This window comes from Myotis yumanensis, unplaced genomic scaffold, assembly GCF_028538775.1.
Source record: "Myotis yumanensis isolate MYYU_CA2020_CCGP unplaced genomic scaffold, mMyoYum1.0.hap1 SCAF_5, whole genome shotgun sequence".
Taxonomy (NCBI): Eukaryota; Metazoa; Chordata; class Mammalia; order Chiroptera; family Vespertilionidae; genus Myotis; species Myotis yumanensis.
In genome coordinates, this window is record NW_027223756.1 from 50,889,572 (window position 1) to 50,907,068 (window position 17,497).

Genomic DNA, 17,497 nt, shown 5'->3' on the forward strand with positions numbered 1-17,497 from the left:
CAATCAAAGCATAATATGCTAATGATATGCTAAGGCCGCTCAACTGTTTGCTATGACATGCACTGACCACCAGGGAGCAGACGCTCCAACCAGTAGGTTAGCTTGCTGCTGGGGTCCGACTGATTGGGACTGAGTGAGATGGGCCGGACACACCCTGGTGCCTCCCCCCACATTCCCTCCCCTGCTGGCCAGCCTCCCGCATCCCTCCCTGGCCCTGATCATACACCTGTGGGGTCCCTCAGCCTGGCCTGTGCCCTCTCACAATCTGGGCTGAGGGACACCCCTCTCCCCCTGAGTGCACAAATTTCATGCACTGGGCCTCTAGTATAGTGATAAAGAAATAAAAGTGCCTCATTATTTCACCCAACATGGCATGACAAAGGTAGAGAGGAAATACAAGTTTAGTTCATCCAGAAGACACTAAAGATTTAAAATATTACAACAGAGTTTTACTAAAACGTGAATTTGACAGATAATTTAGTTGGTTAATGATATTAAGAAAACTTGAATAAGATTTTTTTAAATGTTCTAAAAATCAAGAGGCCCAGATTTTTCTCTTAGCTATTTATGCATCATGCCTTTCAATTCTTAAGTAGTTTTATAACCTGAAACTTTATGTAATTTTTTTCAGTGTGTCTGTTTCTGCTGCAACTGAAAATTGATTAGATTATTTTCTAAGGCAGAATATTGATATCCAGTGAAACAATTAATCAAGACCTCACTTTTCTCTGAAACCCTACTATTGTTCCAGGGAATTTCCATTTTCTACAAAAATTTGTAATGGTCATACATTTGTAATTTTGTGCAGACACGTCTGTTAGAGTTCTGTGATGCAGAGGTGGTTGTGTTGTGTTGCTCACTAAAAGAAGCAAAGCTAAGTCACTGCTCAGCACACAAAGAGGGAAACACAAGATGAAAAGCTGCAGGGAAGTCAGTGAGCTCTGTTGGCACTCACTTGCTATTGGCCTCAAAGCTCTGAGATTATACGCTCCTTTTATTGGATTATTACTTTAATGGGACTTTTTAAAGGGCATTTTAATAGCCTCCTTGTTTCAGCAGATATACATTGAAAGGCACTTGGAATACCTCCCAGTTGTAGCATTTTTGATCTTCACATTTCTTAGAGTTCTGACAACCTACCGGTAACAGTTAGGATGATATTACGCCGACACATTCCAGAGCTGGCAGTTGTTAGATTTGCCAGTGCAGTTTGTTATCCAGATCCCATGGGCCTGAGAGTTATGGCCCTTTCCTTTTACCCACTTCTCCACAGACCCTTCCCCTGCCCTGTTTTTAAATTTGTTAACTCTTTGACTGACTACACTATAGATATGTTTTTAGGTATATCATGATCATGCAAAGTCAATGCATAACCTAGTACTAAACAAGAGTTAATCACAGAAGTTCTTATATTATGAATTTGCACTACTCTGTGTAATTTGAAGAATCGGATATAGCTTAGTTAGGGCAAAGATATGTGTTTTCTTCACCCAGAATCCCAGATGGATCTTAGGTGATATCTATAAACCTCCTGAAAAGCTACATCCTGGACAGTGACTCTGCCATGGTCCCTACAGATGTCTTCCCAAAGAAGAACTTCAAGTTTGGGAAGGAACAGAGAGGAAAGAAATCAGAAAATGATCATAAAGATGCTTCAAAGTGGCCTTTTTAGCAGCTAATGATAACAAAGGCCAGACAAGTGTAAAACTCTGTGGATTTAGACCTGGCTTCAATCCAAAATGTATTTCTCATTCAGCCTTCTCATGCAGACCAAACAGGATTCAGGCAAGTCCTGTTCCCAGATGCTTACCAGAGACTGCTGACTCTGTAACTCGGATGATACCCTCACCTTGGAAAAGGATCCTCTGCCAACTTCTCCTGAGAACTGCATCCCTTTTCTCTGGTTGGCTTAACATCTTTTCCTTTAGTGTCCTGCAGGCTTCCTACAATTTGTCTAAGAGGATATCTATTATTTTCTAGCATGTCTAGAACTTACTGTAGCTCCTTAATCTTTCTTATTTTTTGTTTCTTCACCTATCTGTACTGCATTCTTAGGAATTTCTTTACAATTATTGTTCAGTTTATAAATTTTCTCCTTAGTGACATTTCATGTGTCTTTAACCCAAACATTTAGTATTTTATAACACTTCTTATGTTTTTCATCTCTAGACATTCTTTTTTCTTTACTAAAATTCCTTTTCCTTTTTTATAGTGCCTCGATCTTTTGTTTTTGCTTCCTACTTATATGACTTCATTTAAAACATACTTATTTGAGAACATTATTGCCTAACCATATTTTCTGAAGTTTTTGAGGATCTAATCCTACAAGTTGATGAATTCTTCAATTATACTTCATAATTGTGAGCTTATCTTCAGCCGAGATCTACCCAGCATAATCTGTTGTGACTTGGGTTGAGGACATGTCCCTCCAGAATTATTTTGCATTTGCTTCTTCTAAACACCCCAAGGACAAATCCAACTTGGAACTAATTTTAATGTTAAGTCTTTTGTCTTAGGGGCACAGATTATGCAAATAATGTAATTTGAACATCAAACTCAAATGTGTTGTAAATCCATGGGAATAAATTCTTAGGAGACTCTTTTTTTCTTAGCAATAATACAGTTAGAAACAAAAAAACTTTCTTTTGTTATGTCCTTCTGCTAATGGAAAATTTTTATGCTCAGTTTTAAACTGTGGGTTCAAACTTTGAGCAGCCATATTTTATAAAGAACCAAGTATTTGCCTTACCAGGACTTAAAGTAAATGAACTCTTATTACCAGATTGACAACTTCTCTTTAACCCTTGGGATAGTTATCTGCTTATCACTTTGGTTTTCAGTTCCCTCTTTGTTTCTAATACATGTACTTGACTGATACATATTATTTTAGAAAATCTGGTAAGTATTCTTTTTTAATATAACCACCTACTATATGACTAGACACTCTCACACATGCACATGCACAAAAACACTTTATATGCAAATGACTTCAGTGATAGTCACCATTCATTGACCCCTTAAAATGTGACAGGAACTATGCTATCTTATGTGCATTATCTCAATAACAACATTCTAGATAGGTACTATTATTATTCCCATTTTACAGTCAAGAAAAGAGAGAATTTGAGGGTTTGGGAAACTGCCTTAAGGTGACAGAACTAGTATGGAAACCCAAAGTTATCCCAAACCAACAGCAGATGTTCTTAATCATCATCCCATACAGTCCTCACATGCCTGAGCCTCTCTCTATGAGATAAGGGGTCTCAACATATGCACATCTTTTCTCTGTTTTAAAACTTTTCATTTAACGAAATATTTATAGTTTTATAAACTGTTAGAGATTGTATAAATGTATTTATATTTTGTCAGCCAATGCCACTTCTGTATTTCAAGTCAAGTGGAAAATGTATCATGGTAAATATATGTTAATTTGCTTTTGCAAACTGAATTTTGAAGGAAGTAAAAATATAGTAACCTTTTATTTCTTCTTCATGCTGGAGAATTATCTGTCCACTTAAACAAATTTTGCAAATTAGCAGATTAACCTTTCACATACAAAATTTTAATAATTTTAGTAGAAATATTGCTTCCTTATCTTTTATTACTGTCATAGTTTTAATGAGTTTAGCCAGCAATCCAGACTCTCCTTTATTAGCCCTGAAGTTCCCCGAATTTGTGTTTTTTTTGAACATTTTAAAAATAAGACAGCCACAACGGAACCATTCTGATTCTATAAACATTGTTTTATATCTTTGAACCAAAATAGGGAGTCATCAAAATCTCATTTTCTTTCCTTCTGGAAGATTCCCCTGGTTGGCTAAACTTAGGGTAAAAATAGATTTATAAAGGAGGGAGTGCTATTGTCCAGTAGCATCAAGATTCAAACAAAATGGATATATCAACTTAAGAATCATACCAAACTCCTCAATTTTAACATATCTTTGCTATTGTAAATAGCAAAGCAATGAATACTAAGCCACAGGATATGAGCACTCCCAAAATTAATTCATATTAAATTACCTTTCTATAAATTTGAATATTTAACACACCCTCATATTTATTGCATGTATTTTTGCTAATATGATTAATAAATATGATTTTTAATCTCTAAAATTATACTAGTTGGAGAGATTGAACATCTTTTATAATATTCATGAGCACTGGCATTCCTTCAATCTATAATAATAAAAACATAATATGCTAATTAGACCAGACGTCCTTCCTGGACAAAGCCGGGGGGCTACAGCTGCAGGATCAAGGCAGCTGCCACAGCTGCGAGAAAGGGATCAAGGCAGCCGTGGCTGCGAAGGCCTACTCTTGCACAAATTTCATGCATCGGGGCCTGTAGTTGTTGAATAATTGTCCATATTGATTGTTCATATAATTAGTTGAGTCTGGGTGTTTCCCACTACATATTTTGTATAGTGATATTTAATAATTAGTTTTTTAACACTTCCCAGTTAATCAGTCATCTTTTGATTTTTGGGATTTTCTACACATAGATATATATTCAAAAATATCAGTTTTATTTTTTATGATGTTTTGAATGCTTTCAATTCCTCTCTCAGCTGTTAGAGAAACATATTTGTTTCTATTTTCTTCTGGCTTTCATGGTCCCATTACCACTCTTATTAATCTGGAATTTATTTTAACATCTAGAAGCAGTAAGAACCTACTTTTTTGTTTCTAAATATATAAATAGTATTCTGTAGTATTAATATTTTTGCATAATACATTCATTCTCAATGCATCTGACATGCCTCATTTTTAAAATAAGTATTAACTTAGTATATATTATAGAGTGCATCTAGTTTTCTGCTCTTATTTTTTAAAATATATGTTTGTTTATTAACCAGAGAGGTAGAGAGAGATAGAAATATCAATGATGAGAGAGAATTATTGATCGGCTGCCTCTTGCACATTCCCTCACTGGGGTTTGAGCCCACAGCCTGGACATGTGCCCTGACTGGGAATTGAACCATGACCTCCTGGTTCATTGGTTGACACCCAACCACTGAACCACACTGGCTTGGCTCTGTTATTATTTTAAATAATTACTGAATCAATCCTACATAGATTATTAATGCTTTATAGGATGTCAACATATCTAATAGGTATATCCACCAACCATATGTCCAAATGCCCATTCTTATTATTACTCTACAAAAATAGCATTTTGAGTTATTTTTAGCAGTTTAGTTCACCATCATAAGACTTAGAGACAAAACAGAATCTTTTCTATGTATCCAGAGTTCTCATTGTGAACATCAAATCTTTTGTTATGTGATACCATGGAACCCTCTGGACATTTGCACTTAAATAAATATTGTGGGATGTTTCATCTAAAAAGTATTCCATGGCCAAGAGCATTTGTGAAATATTGCCTATTTCAGTATCTTCTTGGACATTCATAATAAATACAAACATATAAAAGACAGAGAAATGAAGGAATCATACAGGGAAGAAATCTATGTGATTGTTTAACCCAGTGTTTTCCAGATTACCGTGTCTTTTTACTTTTTGCTTAACAATTCCTAGCAAACCATGAACATGGCTGCCTTGCCCTGTATGTTCTAAGAACCTTTCTTTCCTTTTGGCTACTCTCAGTCCTTTTTTAAAAATACTTTTGTTGAAAGGTTGACTGATGCCCCAGATGAGCTGGGCATTAGTATATAGGAGTGTCTCTCATGGGCCAAACACAGAAGCGGTGAGAGAAGGCAGAGATGGTGAATTTGTGTCATGTCAGACCCAATCAGAGAGGTTTCCATTCCTTCATGTTGCAGGAGCTGATGGGAGTGAGTTTAGTCAAGGAAAGAGAGAAGCTCCCCGCTAGCCTGCAACCCTGCTGAAAGTGGGTCATTTCACCGCGGAGGAATGGCCTGGGTGGCACTTCAGAGACACGGTGGTAAGGGAACAGACTCCTTATTCATCACCGGGGAGATAGTGTTTTTCCTCGCCTGTGATAGATTCACGCTGGCCCAAGGTCTTTCTGGTTAGGCGTGACTTCCTGAGGGATTTTCTCTGGATTCGCAGAAGGTTCCCTGAATCCCAGGGAAAGCCTGACTCACCCACAGGCCTGTCAGGGTGGGGCTGGCATGACTTGGATGCAACTTCTGCTTGGCTGAACTTACATGACGGTAATTTTCAGCCTCGCATAGACTGCCTCTAGGAGAAATGGAAGAACACGACACAGAAAAGGCCCCACGGAGGTGCTGACGGGCAGTAAAACCTCCTCTCACAGGCCTCCCACTGGTGCCCTAGGGTGACATGGTAGGGAACTTGGAAAATATATTTTTTTAAATTTTCAACTTCCTTTTTTCCCTACAGCAGCTTCTCCAACAAGTTCATGTCCCCAGAGATCCTAACAACTGATACCCCTTCTAATAACTGATGCAGTTTTTTGGACAACTGAGTCCAAGTCTAGAGCTGATTTCCCAACTTGGCACCTTAGTCCTTAACTTCTTTACAAAAACGCTAAAGCTTCCTTTTAATACCATATCTGTGTTCTTTATCACGTAAGTTACAAGAGCAATCTTGTTCCTATTTAATGCCACCCCTGGAAGAGGTACTTAAATTCTCACACATTGTTGCTCATGTGCCAACACAAACACATCTCTGATTTCTGTAAATGAGCAGGGCGATGCAGCTGTCTGGTTGATAACTACCTCTGAGGAAATGAAGGGCTTGTTTGCCATTACTTCGAGCAAACAGTAGGCAGACACCAGATAAAGAGACCATGACGGGGTTGACCCTGAGGTTGGTTAGGAGCGTAAGTCGGCAAGTCACATAAAGAAGGAAAGTAGATACTTGGAAGGAACAACTTCCCCAAATGTTTGAATCCCATGTCTGACTCACTAGTTGAATGACTTCCCGCAACCTACTTTACCTGGTCTTTAGTTTCCTGTGAAACAGGGGTGGCTGTGGTGTTTGCCTCCCATGAATGTCATGATGGTTACATGAGGTGTGTGTGTGTGTGTGTGTGTGTGTGTGTGTGTGTGTGTGTGTAATGCATCTGGCCCATAGTCACCCCCAGGAAATGTTAAGAATTATGTGATGACAATGGCCTTTGAAGGGTGATTGAAACCTTGGAAATCCGGTGCCCACCAGCAACTTTCTGGGAAAAGGGGCCATCACTTTCATCAAGAATTCTTCAAACAATTAAAAACTCCTAAAATGGTAGAAAGCAGTTTGAAAACATCAAATATATGGTGACAAAAAAAGATTTGACTTTGGGTGGTGGCACACAATGCAATATACAGATGATTTATCATAGAATTGTACATTTGAAACCTATATAGTTTCATGATATACCAATGCCACCCCTGTAAAATTTAATTTAAAAAGAAAACATTAAGAGCATCACTGAAGTAAAATGCAGTCATTCCATCCAAAGTGATCTTTCCGTAGGTACAAAGATAATTTCCACCTTGTTATCCTTAACTAAAAGGTAAGTGTTGCTTTTCTTCACTTATTTAAATATTATTCTCCTTCCTTTAAAACTCAGGTCAGATACCCACTTGCAGAACACCTGACTGGGCCACTCAGGTGACCCTTGCGAAGTTCTTGCCTCTCTGACTTCATCCCAGTTCTTAGAAAGCAGGGCTCCAAATACACCTTCCTCAATGCCCAGCAAAATCCTTTGCACATGGTTACTAATAAACAAATGTGTATTATTGCTAATGATATTTCAGAGTGTGTTTCTATGTAGAGTACAATGAACTTCTTCTGGGCAAATCCATTTAGGGGACTATGCTGTCTGTAGGGAGCAGTATCCAACATATCTGTGCTGCATGAATGATGAATGAAGATTTTTTTAAAAAGGGGTCACTATGAGTCAGTTACACACCAATAAATGGATAAACTAGGCAGGTAAGGGGGGCAGGGAGGAGCATTTTTTTTAAAGATCACCATCTGGAAGGTGTAACCAACCCTCATGGTATTTATAGAGTTCAATTGCATACCCAGAATCCACTGGGCCAATATAGTTTCATCAAGAGACCACAGTTTAAGTGTAAAGGATCCGTCGCCTTTAGACTCTGCTTAAGAACTAAGTCCAAACCATAGTTACACGAGTTTTTCTCTTAAGGTCCTAACATGAAGGGCATCACCCATGCTGCTTTGTACGTTTCTAGGTTTCCAGCACTACCTGTGACAAACAGAATAGGAAAGGGAAGATTCTTAAAATCAAAAGGAAAACAGCCAATCTGGCAAATAGGTTTTCTTTTGTGGTGATAGGGTTGGGAGAGAAAGGGGATATGTTTGTGCAAAGCAGCCACAAAGTGCCATTGGAGCTATTGATGGATCAGCTGTTTCTGAAACCTGTGTTTTTTACAGGAACCCTATCAGCAGCACCAAGGGGCTCATTTGCTGCAGATTTGTCTTCAAACTGGTTTTTTTCTTCAAAATGCTCAAGATAAGCACAACTTAACTTGAGAGAGAAACTATATACATTTTTCATTTAAACACAGAGCAAATGGGAAACCACACGACATATACAACTGTGAGAGCAGGAGACAAATATGCTTATGAGAAGGCAAACAAAGATGCCGGCTGGGAGCAGAATCCCAGGCAGGGCTCAAAGTCAAAGAAAAAATGGACCACTGGGAGCAGGGGGGAATCTCTGCTAGAAACTGGGGTGTGGCTCTTTCTCACCACCACCCCCTTAAGGGGTATTCCTACTTCAATTTCATAAGACATTCTCAGTTGAAATTTTACAGAGTACAGATTCACAGCTTCCTTCTGGCCCGTGTATTTTTATGAAGCCCCAAAGTAGAATTGGAAAAATAAGTTGTGATGCGGATCATATAGTGTCTTCAATAAAGTGAACAGTGATGCCATATTCTTTTTTAAAATATATTTTTAATTTCTTTATTTTAGAGAGAGAGGAAAGGAGAGTGAGGGAAGGAGAAAGGGTGAGAGAGAGAGAGAGATCAATTTGTTGTCTCACTTATTTATGCATTCATTGGTTGATTCTTGTATGTGCCGACTGGAGCTCAAACCTGCAACCTTGGTGTATCAGGATGATGCTCTAACCAACTGAGCTTCCCAGTCAGGGCAGTGACGCCATATGCTGAGCACATGGTTAGGTACAGAAAACTAGCATCAACTCTTGGGATGCATGAGGAACATGCAGCCCCAAGTCATCATTTGTAACATCAGGGACATGGCAGAGTTGCATTTCTGAAATTATGTTGTATAGAAAGTTAGTTCCGTTGGATCTTAGCAGGGGAAATGCCAAATGAATGGTTCTGTAGTCAAATCTCTCACTGCCTTGCTAATGAAGAACCTTGTATATACAGACATACATAAGGAACAAACTCAGTGCAGACCTTTTAATCACATTTTAGTAAATGATGTCCAAAGATAGGTCCTACTTCTACATCCTACTTCTGTATTCCAGAGTATGTTCAAGAAAACACTTGTTCTAAACAAAACAGAAACAGACTGATAGTTACAGAGAACAGACTGAAGGTTGCCAGAGGAGAGGGGGTACGGGGGGCTGGGTGAAAAGGTGAAGGGATTGGAAAGTACAGATTGGTAGTTACAGAATAGTCATGGGGATGTAAAGTACAGCATAGGGAACATAGTCAGTCAGTAATATTGTAATAACTAAGTATGGTGCCAGTTGGGTACTAGAAATATCAGGTGGAACACTTTGTAAAGTATATGATTGTCTAATCACTATGCTGTACACCAGAAACTAATACAAAATAAAATTGAATGCAAACTGTAATTGAAAATAATTTTTAGAAATTAAAAAAATCACTTGTTCTACAAAAATTATATACATACATACATATGTGCATAATACATAAATAATGTCCCTGGTAACATAATTTAGAGAAATTCTATACTATATCCCTTATTTTTAAGCATCATAAAGCACTTGAGTTCATTAAAGACTTTTTAAAATTCTATAGCAGAAAAATTGTATTTAATCCAGCATTGCTAAAATGTATCTCATCATGAAAATCTTATTTTTAATAGAATATACTGACATAGAAAAATATTAGTAACAAATTGAATGAAAAAGTACAAAAGAAAATAATCATGAAGATTATACACTATGTTCCATTTTATAAGATAATTACATATTGATTTTCCCTTCTTTTCCATAACACATATTTTTGTTAGGAAAAAATATGTTATTGATAGCATTTTTAAAATGCTTCAGAGTGCTTTATTTGGCATTGGGAAAAGGTACATAGAGCATGACCCACTTTCTAAAATTTCCAAGTACGTATTCAAATCTCTGTACGGTTATAACAGGAGCCAAACACCTTCAGTGAGTGACGGCCCTGTCTTGCATGTAATGTCATGAGAAGTGCCCCAGGCTCTTATTTCTACTCCTAATTGGTGCACCTGAAAATTATCCATTGAACTGAGCTTTGAATCGCTTGCATAATTAGTATAGTATGTAACAAGAAGACCGAGTGTAAGGATAAAGTATTCCCTGCTTTCCCCCGCCAAACACCAACTTTAGGCACCTGACCAAATACTCTTCAATTCATCTGAATGTCTCTTTCCACCTTGAACAAACAAAAGCAACGGGTTTCTCCCCCGGCTCCCTTTAGTAGATAGGCAAAAGAGAATTGAGTAGCAAGTACTCACACCCCAGCTAAGAGCAGACAGACAAGAGGGAGACAGGAAAGGTACATGGTCTCCATTCCCCATATACCTCTCACTTTAAGGAAACTAGGATTTACAGAAAGTTTGCTATGGCGAAGAAGTGTACTTAATACAGAGAATGTACTAGATGGAGATTTTGCTAGAGCAGAGAAGAAGCTGTAGGAATTGACAAAGAAGGCAAGGGATATAGCTTTCACCTTGAAAGAACTTATCAAATGCTTAGAGCAGGGTAAATGTAAGGAATGGGATTCATAGATTTCAGCTCAACTGGTGGGGGTGGGTGGGGGCGGTTCTAAATTCTGTGCAGTCAGGGAGGTAGGAAGGATTAGAGAGCTGGAGAATTGTGTAGTCTACAGATTGATCTGGAAAGACTGTAACTAGATCAACCAAGAAGTGTGCATGCATGTCTGTGTTATGCACTCCCGAGGCTTGCTGCCAGAGGTGTAGACCAGGCTCATGCCCTCAGGGAGCAGGCTTTCTTCCTGGTTGACTAGATGTCATACCTAGAGGAAATATTAAAAAATAAATATATAAATAAAAACAGTATGTAATTTGGTTTGAAATGAGAGGATAGAGCCTGGCATAGAGCCTGGAAAATGGGTACTTAACACGTGTTTATTGAATTTAATTAGATCTCTGAGCCGCCAGAGGGCTAGACATGAGACCTCTGCAGAGCTATGCAGGAAACGAGGATCCCTGTGAAGCAAGAGCAGACAGAAGCAATGGCATAGGTGGCAAAGTGGGCCTTTGGGACAAGCTAGAGAGAGGGCAATTAGAAAAGATTTTTAACACAACAATCCACAGTTTAAATTTGATAAGAAGGGCACATTAGAACCACTTTTATGCTCAAAGAAGGTAAGTGACAGTCAAAAGAAGTCCTAAGGACCACCGCTTCTGGTAAGAATGACTCAAGAGAGATGAGACTTCAATGAGGCAAACTAACAACAGCTCTGGTGGTCTGGCCAGGTCTCAGATGCATTAGCCTATTGCTTGGAATGAATGTTCTGTTCGGCTTTCTTGGCGGTCCATGGCAAAGGCCATCTCACATGAACATCAGAGACGAGTAGAAGAGATCATTGCTTATTATGTAACACACATGTCTCCCCTCATGACAGGCAGAGTCATAAAGATTTCCAAACCACAAAATAAAACTCGCTGACATCACTGCTTACAGAGGCTCTGGATACTTGAATTGTGTGCATTTGTATAATGTCAGGCATGGCTGGGTGTGTTCATTCCTTCGCACATCTGTCCAGCCTGCTTGTTTGGGAAAGCAGACCCTGAAGAGGATGAGCCTGAGCATTTCAGTTCGTGCCAGCCCAAGGTCAAAAGCCTATGGTCATGGCTTTCTACTGCAGATCATTGTATAGAGCAGAGCTCTGAAGTGCACTCTGAACCAGCCTTAGTGTGACTTGAATTACAAACTAATCATCTAGTGTTAAAATCCCAAGGAAAAATGTGCAGGTTGGAGGGGTGGGAGAAGAAAAATTTGCTTCTATTTTATATTGTGTTTTTCTTAACTAGATTAAGAAGCTTCCCATCATTTTTTCAACCTGGAAATTCTGAAAAAGAAGAACCCAGGACCTTCTATCTCCAAGATAATTTCAATGCATTAAGTCCCACCATTCATTTAACCTCATACAGGCATTTTTGTTCCTGAAATAATTATTCCAGATAAGAAATCTCCCATTCCAATTCTTTAAAACCAGACCCAGAGAACATATATTGGCAGTGTCTCTTGACTAAAGAGTGGTACTTAATATCAGGATTTGTTTTTCTCCCGAAGGCAGATACCACCAATGTCAGACAACATTCGCAATGGAAATCATCGCTTTGGGCACTGAATTCAGCCACAGAGCTTTTGGCAAAAGGGCTGTAACCTCTTCTCTCTCCTCACCAGTGAGAATCCCACCACAGTTTTCCATCCGTTGGTGACCTCCATCCCAGATTACCTCAATGCCCTTTGCTCAGGGCTATGGTTAAAGACCTCCCAGAAGCTCCAGCTGTTGGTACAGAAGGCATCAGTCTTCTAGTTGCTAACGGTCATAGGCTGACATGACTGGAGTGTCTCTGAGTCCCCAGGGCCCCTCTGGTTTAGGCTGGTAATCCCAAGCCCTTTCATCAGCTTGAGCCACTGAATTTTTCAACAAATATATTGGACCCATTGATAATTTGCAACTTTTGAATCTTCTGGTAAGTTCACCACTTCTAGGCAAGGTGGTGGACTGGATATAAGTAAAAGAAATAAAACACTCTTGAGAATGAATAGATGCAATAGGAAGTCTGGGTGTGTTCCCTCAGCTTTGCACAACAAATTAGGCAAGAAGGAAGAGAAGGAAGCAATAAAGTATAATTCTCACTGAAAATATTGGGGGGGAACACTTTGTAAAGTATCTGGTTGTTTAACTACTATGCGGTACACCTGAAACTAATACAAAATATTAGTTTTTGTATTCCATGCAAACTGCAATTGAAAAATAAAATCTTAAAAAGAAAAAAGTATAATTCTCTTTGAAAGAATGCAAATGCTTGACAGCTGGAAGCTAGAGATTCTATAGCAAGATGGTCTCCCTATCCATGCCCTACCTTTACAACAACTAATTAAGATTTTAAAGAAAATGAGTATGAAATAGCAATTTTCAGCAGAGAATTATACACCTTGGTTCTACTTCTTCTGATCTTCAATGAAATCCAACATTACCAGGTAGTATCCCAGGTTTGTTGACTATGGAAATAAGATTTTAAAAAATAGCAAGGCAAGAGGTCATTACCTTTAAATGCTTCACTTCCAAAAGTTTGCTTTTATAAAACACTTGCTTGGAAATCAGAAATCTAATGAGTAGGTAGAATGACTTACTCATGTATTAGGGTGAAGTCATCCATTACCCAAAAAGAAAGATGGTTCATAATCAAGCATTTTATGCTAATGAACACTCATAAATTAAGAAAGTTACATGACCAGGAAAATGGAATTAGCTAGGTTAGTGTAATTGATTCCTAGAATTAATGCTGTTTTCTGCTACTAAGTGTATTAACTGTAGTAACTGTAGATGTCATAGCTGTTCATGTTTCATACATTCCCAGGAGTGTTAGAAAAGAGTAGCTGATGACAAATAAGCATATTCAATGAAAATAATTATATGAGGAAATGCATGTTAAAATATATTGACACAGGAACTATACTTGTGTTACAGGGATATGGATCATATGCATCTCCCTAGAAAGAGCTGAGGTTTTAGTCCTGATCCCTCATTATGCCCCCTTCACAATACCAGTTACCTTCATTTTGGTCCCCACACTGGCTGAGCCAGTTACCAGAGACAGCGCCATGTGTCCACCTGTGCATTCACTACAAGTGTAATGATTCTGCCAATGGCTTCACCATTCCAAGGAAACTACCCATTGCCTTATGTTCTTTTGGGGTCAGTTTCTCTTGGTATTCCTCTCTGGCATTTAAAGACCCTCTAGTCTTAGCAGCCTAAGAACATTCCTTTGGTTTTTCTGGTCCTTAAGGGTCACCATCCTTCAGAGTCAAGGACCTGCTCCTATATTTCAGGTTGCCTGAGATTTCTAAAAGCCAAACCCGTGACTACCATCACTCTCCGGTAAACAATATAACCAGTCTACAGCAAAAATAGGAGTGAAACAGAAGGCAAGATAGTGATTTGTTTCCCCACCTAAACTCAAATGCATACTCTATAAAAGCTATCTGTATCCCAATTTTAGGTACTTCGTACCTTTCTACTCTTTGGTGTTCTTTCTTTTGGAAAATGATGGTGATTAGTTAATTGCAAGTTTTCTTTTGTGACCTTATTTTGCTAAATATAAAGATGAAATTCCTATTATTCTTTTCCTTCCTTTTTCTCTCTCTCCTTTTCTTCTTCTCCTTTCTCTCTCGCATTTTTTTGTTGGTTCATTCTTTGTTATTTTACTGTGCTGTGAAATTCAAAGGTATAGAAAACATGGTGCCATGGCCTCTCACTGGTCACCAGGCTATATTGTTTAACTGTCAATGTTTACCTTGTAATGACCATGCAGGTCCTTTTAAACCTCCTCAGACTATATTGAAATCTATCCCTGCACATTCTGAACATGGAAGGAGAAGGGATATCCCTGCACATTCTGAACATGGATGGAGGGACTCTGGTAAGACTATCAAAAAGAAGAAAGAGAGAGGGGAGAGGGGAGAGGGGAGAGGGGAGAGGGAGAGAGGGAGAGAAAGAAGAGAAGGGAAGGCAAGGCTAAGCAAGGAAAGGAGCAGAGGCAAAGATAGTTGGGAGTGTCTAGTTAAAGTGGAGGTCTAGGAAGAATATAAAGGAGGGGACAAACTGGTTATTCATAGTCTTCTAATCTAAGCAGAGAAACTAAAACTTGATTCAGAAAGAAATAGACCACAAGAACTAACAGAGGAAAAACAATGCTGATACAGCTGATGATTAAAAGTCCATTGTGCCCCCACCCTCTCCTCAACTTTCTGTTATTTTATGTAGATACTTCTTGCAAATATCCTTAGGCTGTGCTTACTGATTAAGATTACCTCCTTCCACAAATATTTGTTAGAATCTACCCCGCACTAGGCAGTAAACCAGAGAAATTCCCCGTCTTCTTAAAATGAAAAGGGTACCATGTCTCTAGGTAAATGTTGTAAAGATAGAAATTCTTCCCAAATAAACATTTTGTCTAATACATTTCTAATCAAAATTTCAGTTTGATGAATAAAAATAACTAGACCAACTGAAAATGAAGAGTGTGGGGCAGTGCATTCAATTCTCATTGTTAAAATACTTAGAGGCATAATAATTAAAAGTATCTACCTAAAATCATATAGTATAATAAATGGTACAAGAAAGAACAGTTAAAGACAGATCCTGTTATATGTAGGAATGTTATATCACAAAGGCCCATTACAAACCAATGGAGCAAAAAGTAATGAGAAGATTTAGATACAATAGACTAATAAAAAATAATACAAAAATTAGAGTTTTATCACAAATCTTTCACTGAAATTATTTTCATTTGTGTTAAAGAGTTAAGTGTAGATATGTAACTATGAAATAACAAGGAAATACGGCCTGTATTTATCTGATCCCTGGATGAGGAAGGTCTTTCATGGGATAAAAAAAAAATCAATGGAAGAAATACAGAAAGTAAGGATAAATTCAAATACATACCATTTAAAAATAACTGTTATTCAAAGCTTATAAATTAAAAAGAGAAAAAAGAAGGAAATCTAAGAAAATATTTAACCTAAAAGTTGATACTAATAATTAAGAAAATAAAAAGCAAAAGAAGTAATGTTTGCAACAAACATTTATGTCCTAATTATAAAACAGGCACTGACTTGATAAATCTGGAAGATGTGATTTGATCACTGTTATGGTCTGAATCTTCACATCCCTCCCACCCCCCCAATTCACAGATTTCAATTCTAATTCCCAAAGACGATGGTATTAGGAGGTGGGGCCTTTGGGTGGTACTTATATCATGAGGGTGGAGCCCTCCTGGATGGGATTAGTGCCCTTATAAAAGAGACCCCCCAGAGCTTCCTCACTCCTTCCACCCTGTGAGGACACAGTGAGAAGGTTCCTCACTCAAGAACACAACTCAGTTAGTGCCTGGATCTCAGACTTCTTAGCCTCCAGAGCTGTGAGCAATACATTTATGTTGTCTATAAACCACCCCAGTCTGTAATATTTTGTTTTAGCCACCTAAATGGACTAAGATAGACACACAACCATAACTGCTGAGAAAAGCACTGGATTTCTATATTTCTTTTTCAATTAAAAAATAGACTCTACTAAAATAACTGAATGTAACAATAGGAAAACTGCTATATTTAGAAGATGCATTGTATTTAGTCGAGATTTAAAAGGCAGCTCAATTCAATTTGGTATCATTCTGTACCAACTGTTAGTACAACTTTCAGTTCTTTTGTTGATCTTATTTCACCCTTTTCTCCTAATTTTAAATTAAATTGGCTTCCAGGCTTGCCTGACTTAGGAACACCAGGGCTTTTTTTTGCACCCAATCCTCTTTTCTTCTACTCTAATTAGTAATGCTAACTCTCTTATTAAAAAGCATGTTTCCTAGATAGGCTTTCTCGCATAATTAGATAAGAGATTACTTTTGTCCAACACCTTCCTGGAAGGACAATGAAATCCACAAGGAAAGGAGAACATCCATGTCAGCAGCACGGACTCCTGAGCTGCTTTCTCCATTCTCAAGGTCTGCCTCAATTTGCCCATCTCCCTTCATGCTTTTTGCTTCAAACCAATTATATTTATTTCCTGAATTCTAAGAACCACAATACTTTCCACATTTTAATATTTCTAAAATTGGCATTTTAATTGAATTTGCCGAAGTCTCCTTATTACCTTTTACTCATTACCTTAAATGGAATGCAGCAGTTCTTTTAATAAAGACAACAGGTTGTAGTGAATACAAAACTTAGAAAATATAAAACATCATTTAATTAATAAAAACCACTGTTTTCTCAAAGAATGCATCTATCCCCTACAAAAATAAAAACATTTTAAAAATCTTAATAAGATGTTCAATTTCTTTCATTATTTAGATGTTAAACAATCCCTCTAAATTTTTGAAGGATGTATATTATAATTTCACCCCGGCGTCCTAATAAAAGCGGTTGTGGAGGATTGGGAGAAACACTTAACTGCTTAGAAGTTGGGAGGAACATTCCTTTGCCAGGAGATACCTGCTTCGTTGAAACAACTGGGCTGCTGTTCAACTGGATGCACTTATGCTGCAAAAATGACTATGTCCCTTTTGATAGCTCAGTGCTCACAGTGCACCTGTTATTAAAAGCTTTGCACGTCACCCAGTTGTGTGTTGGCGGATGTCTAACAAC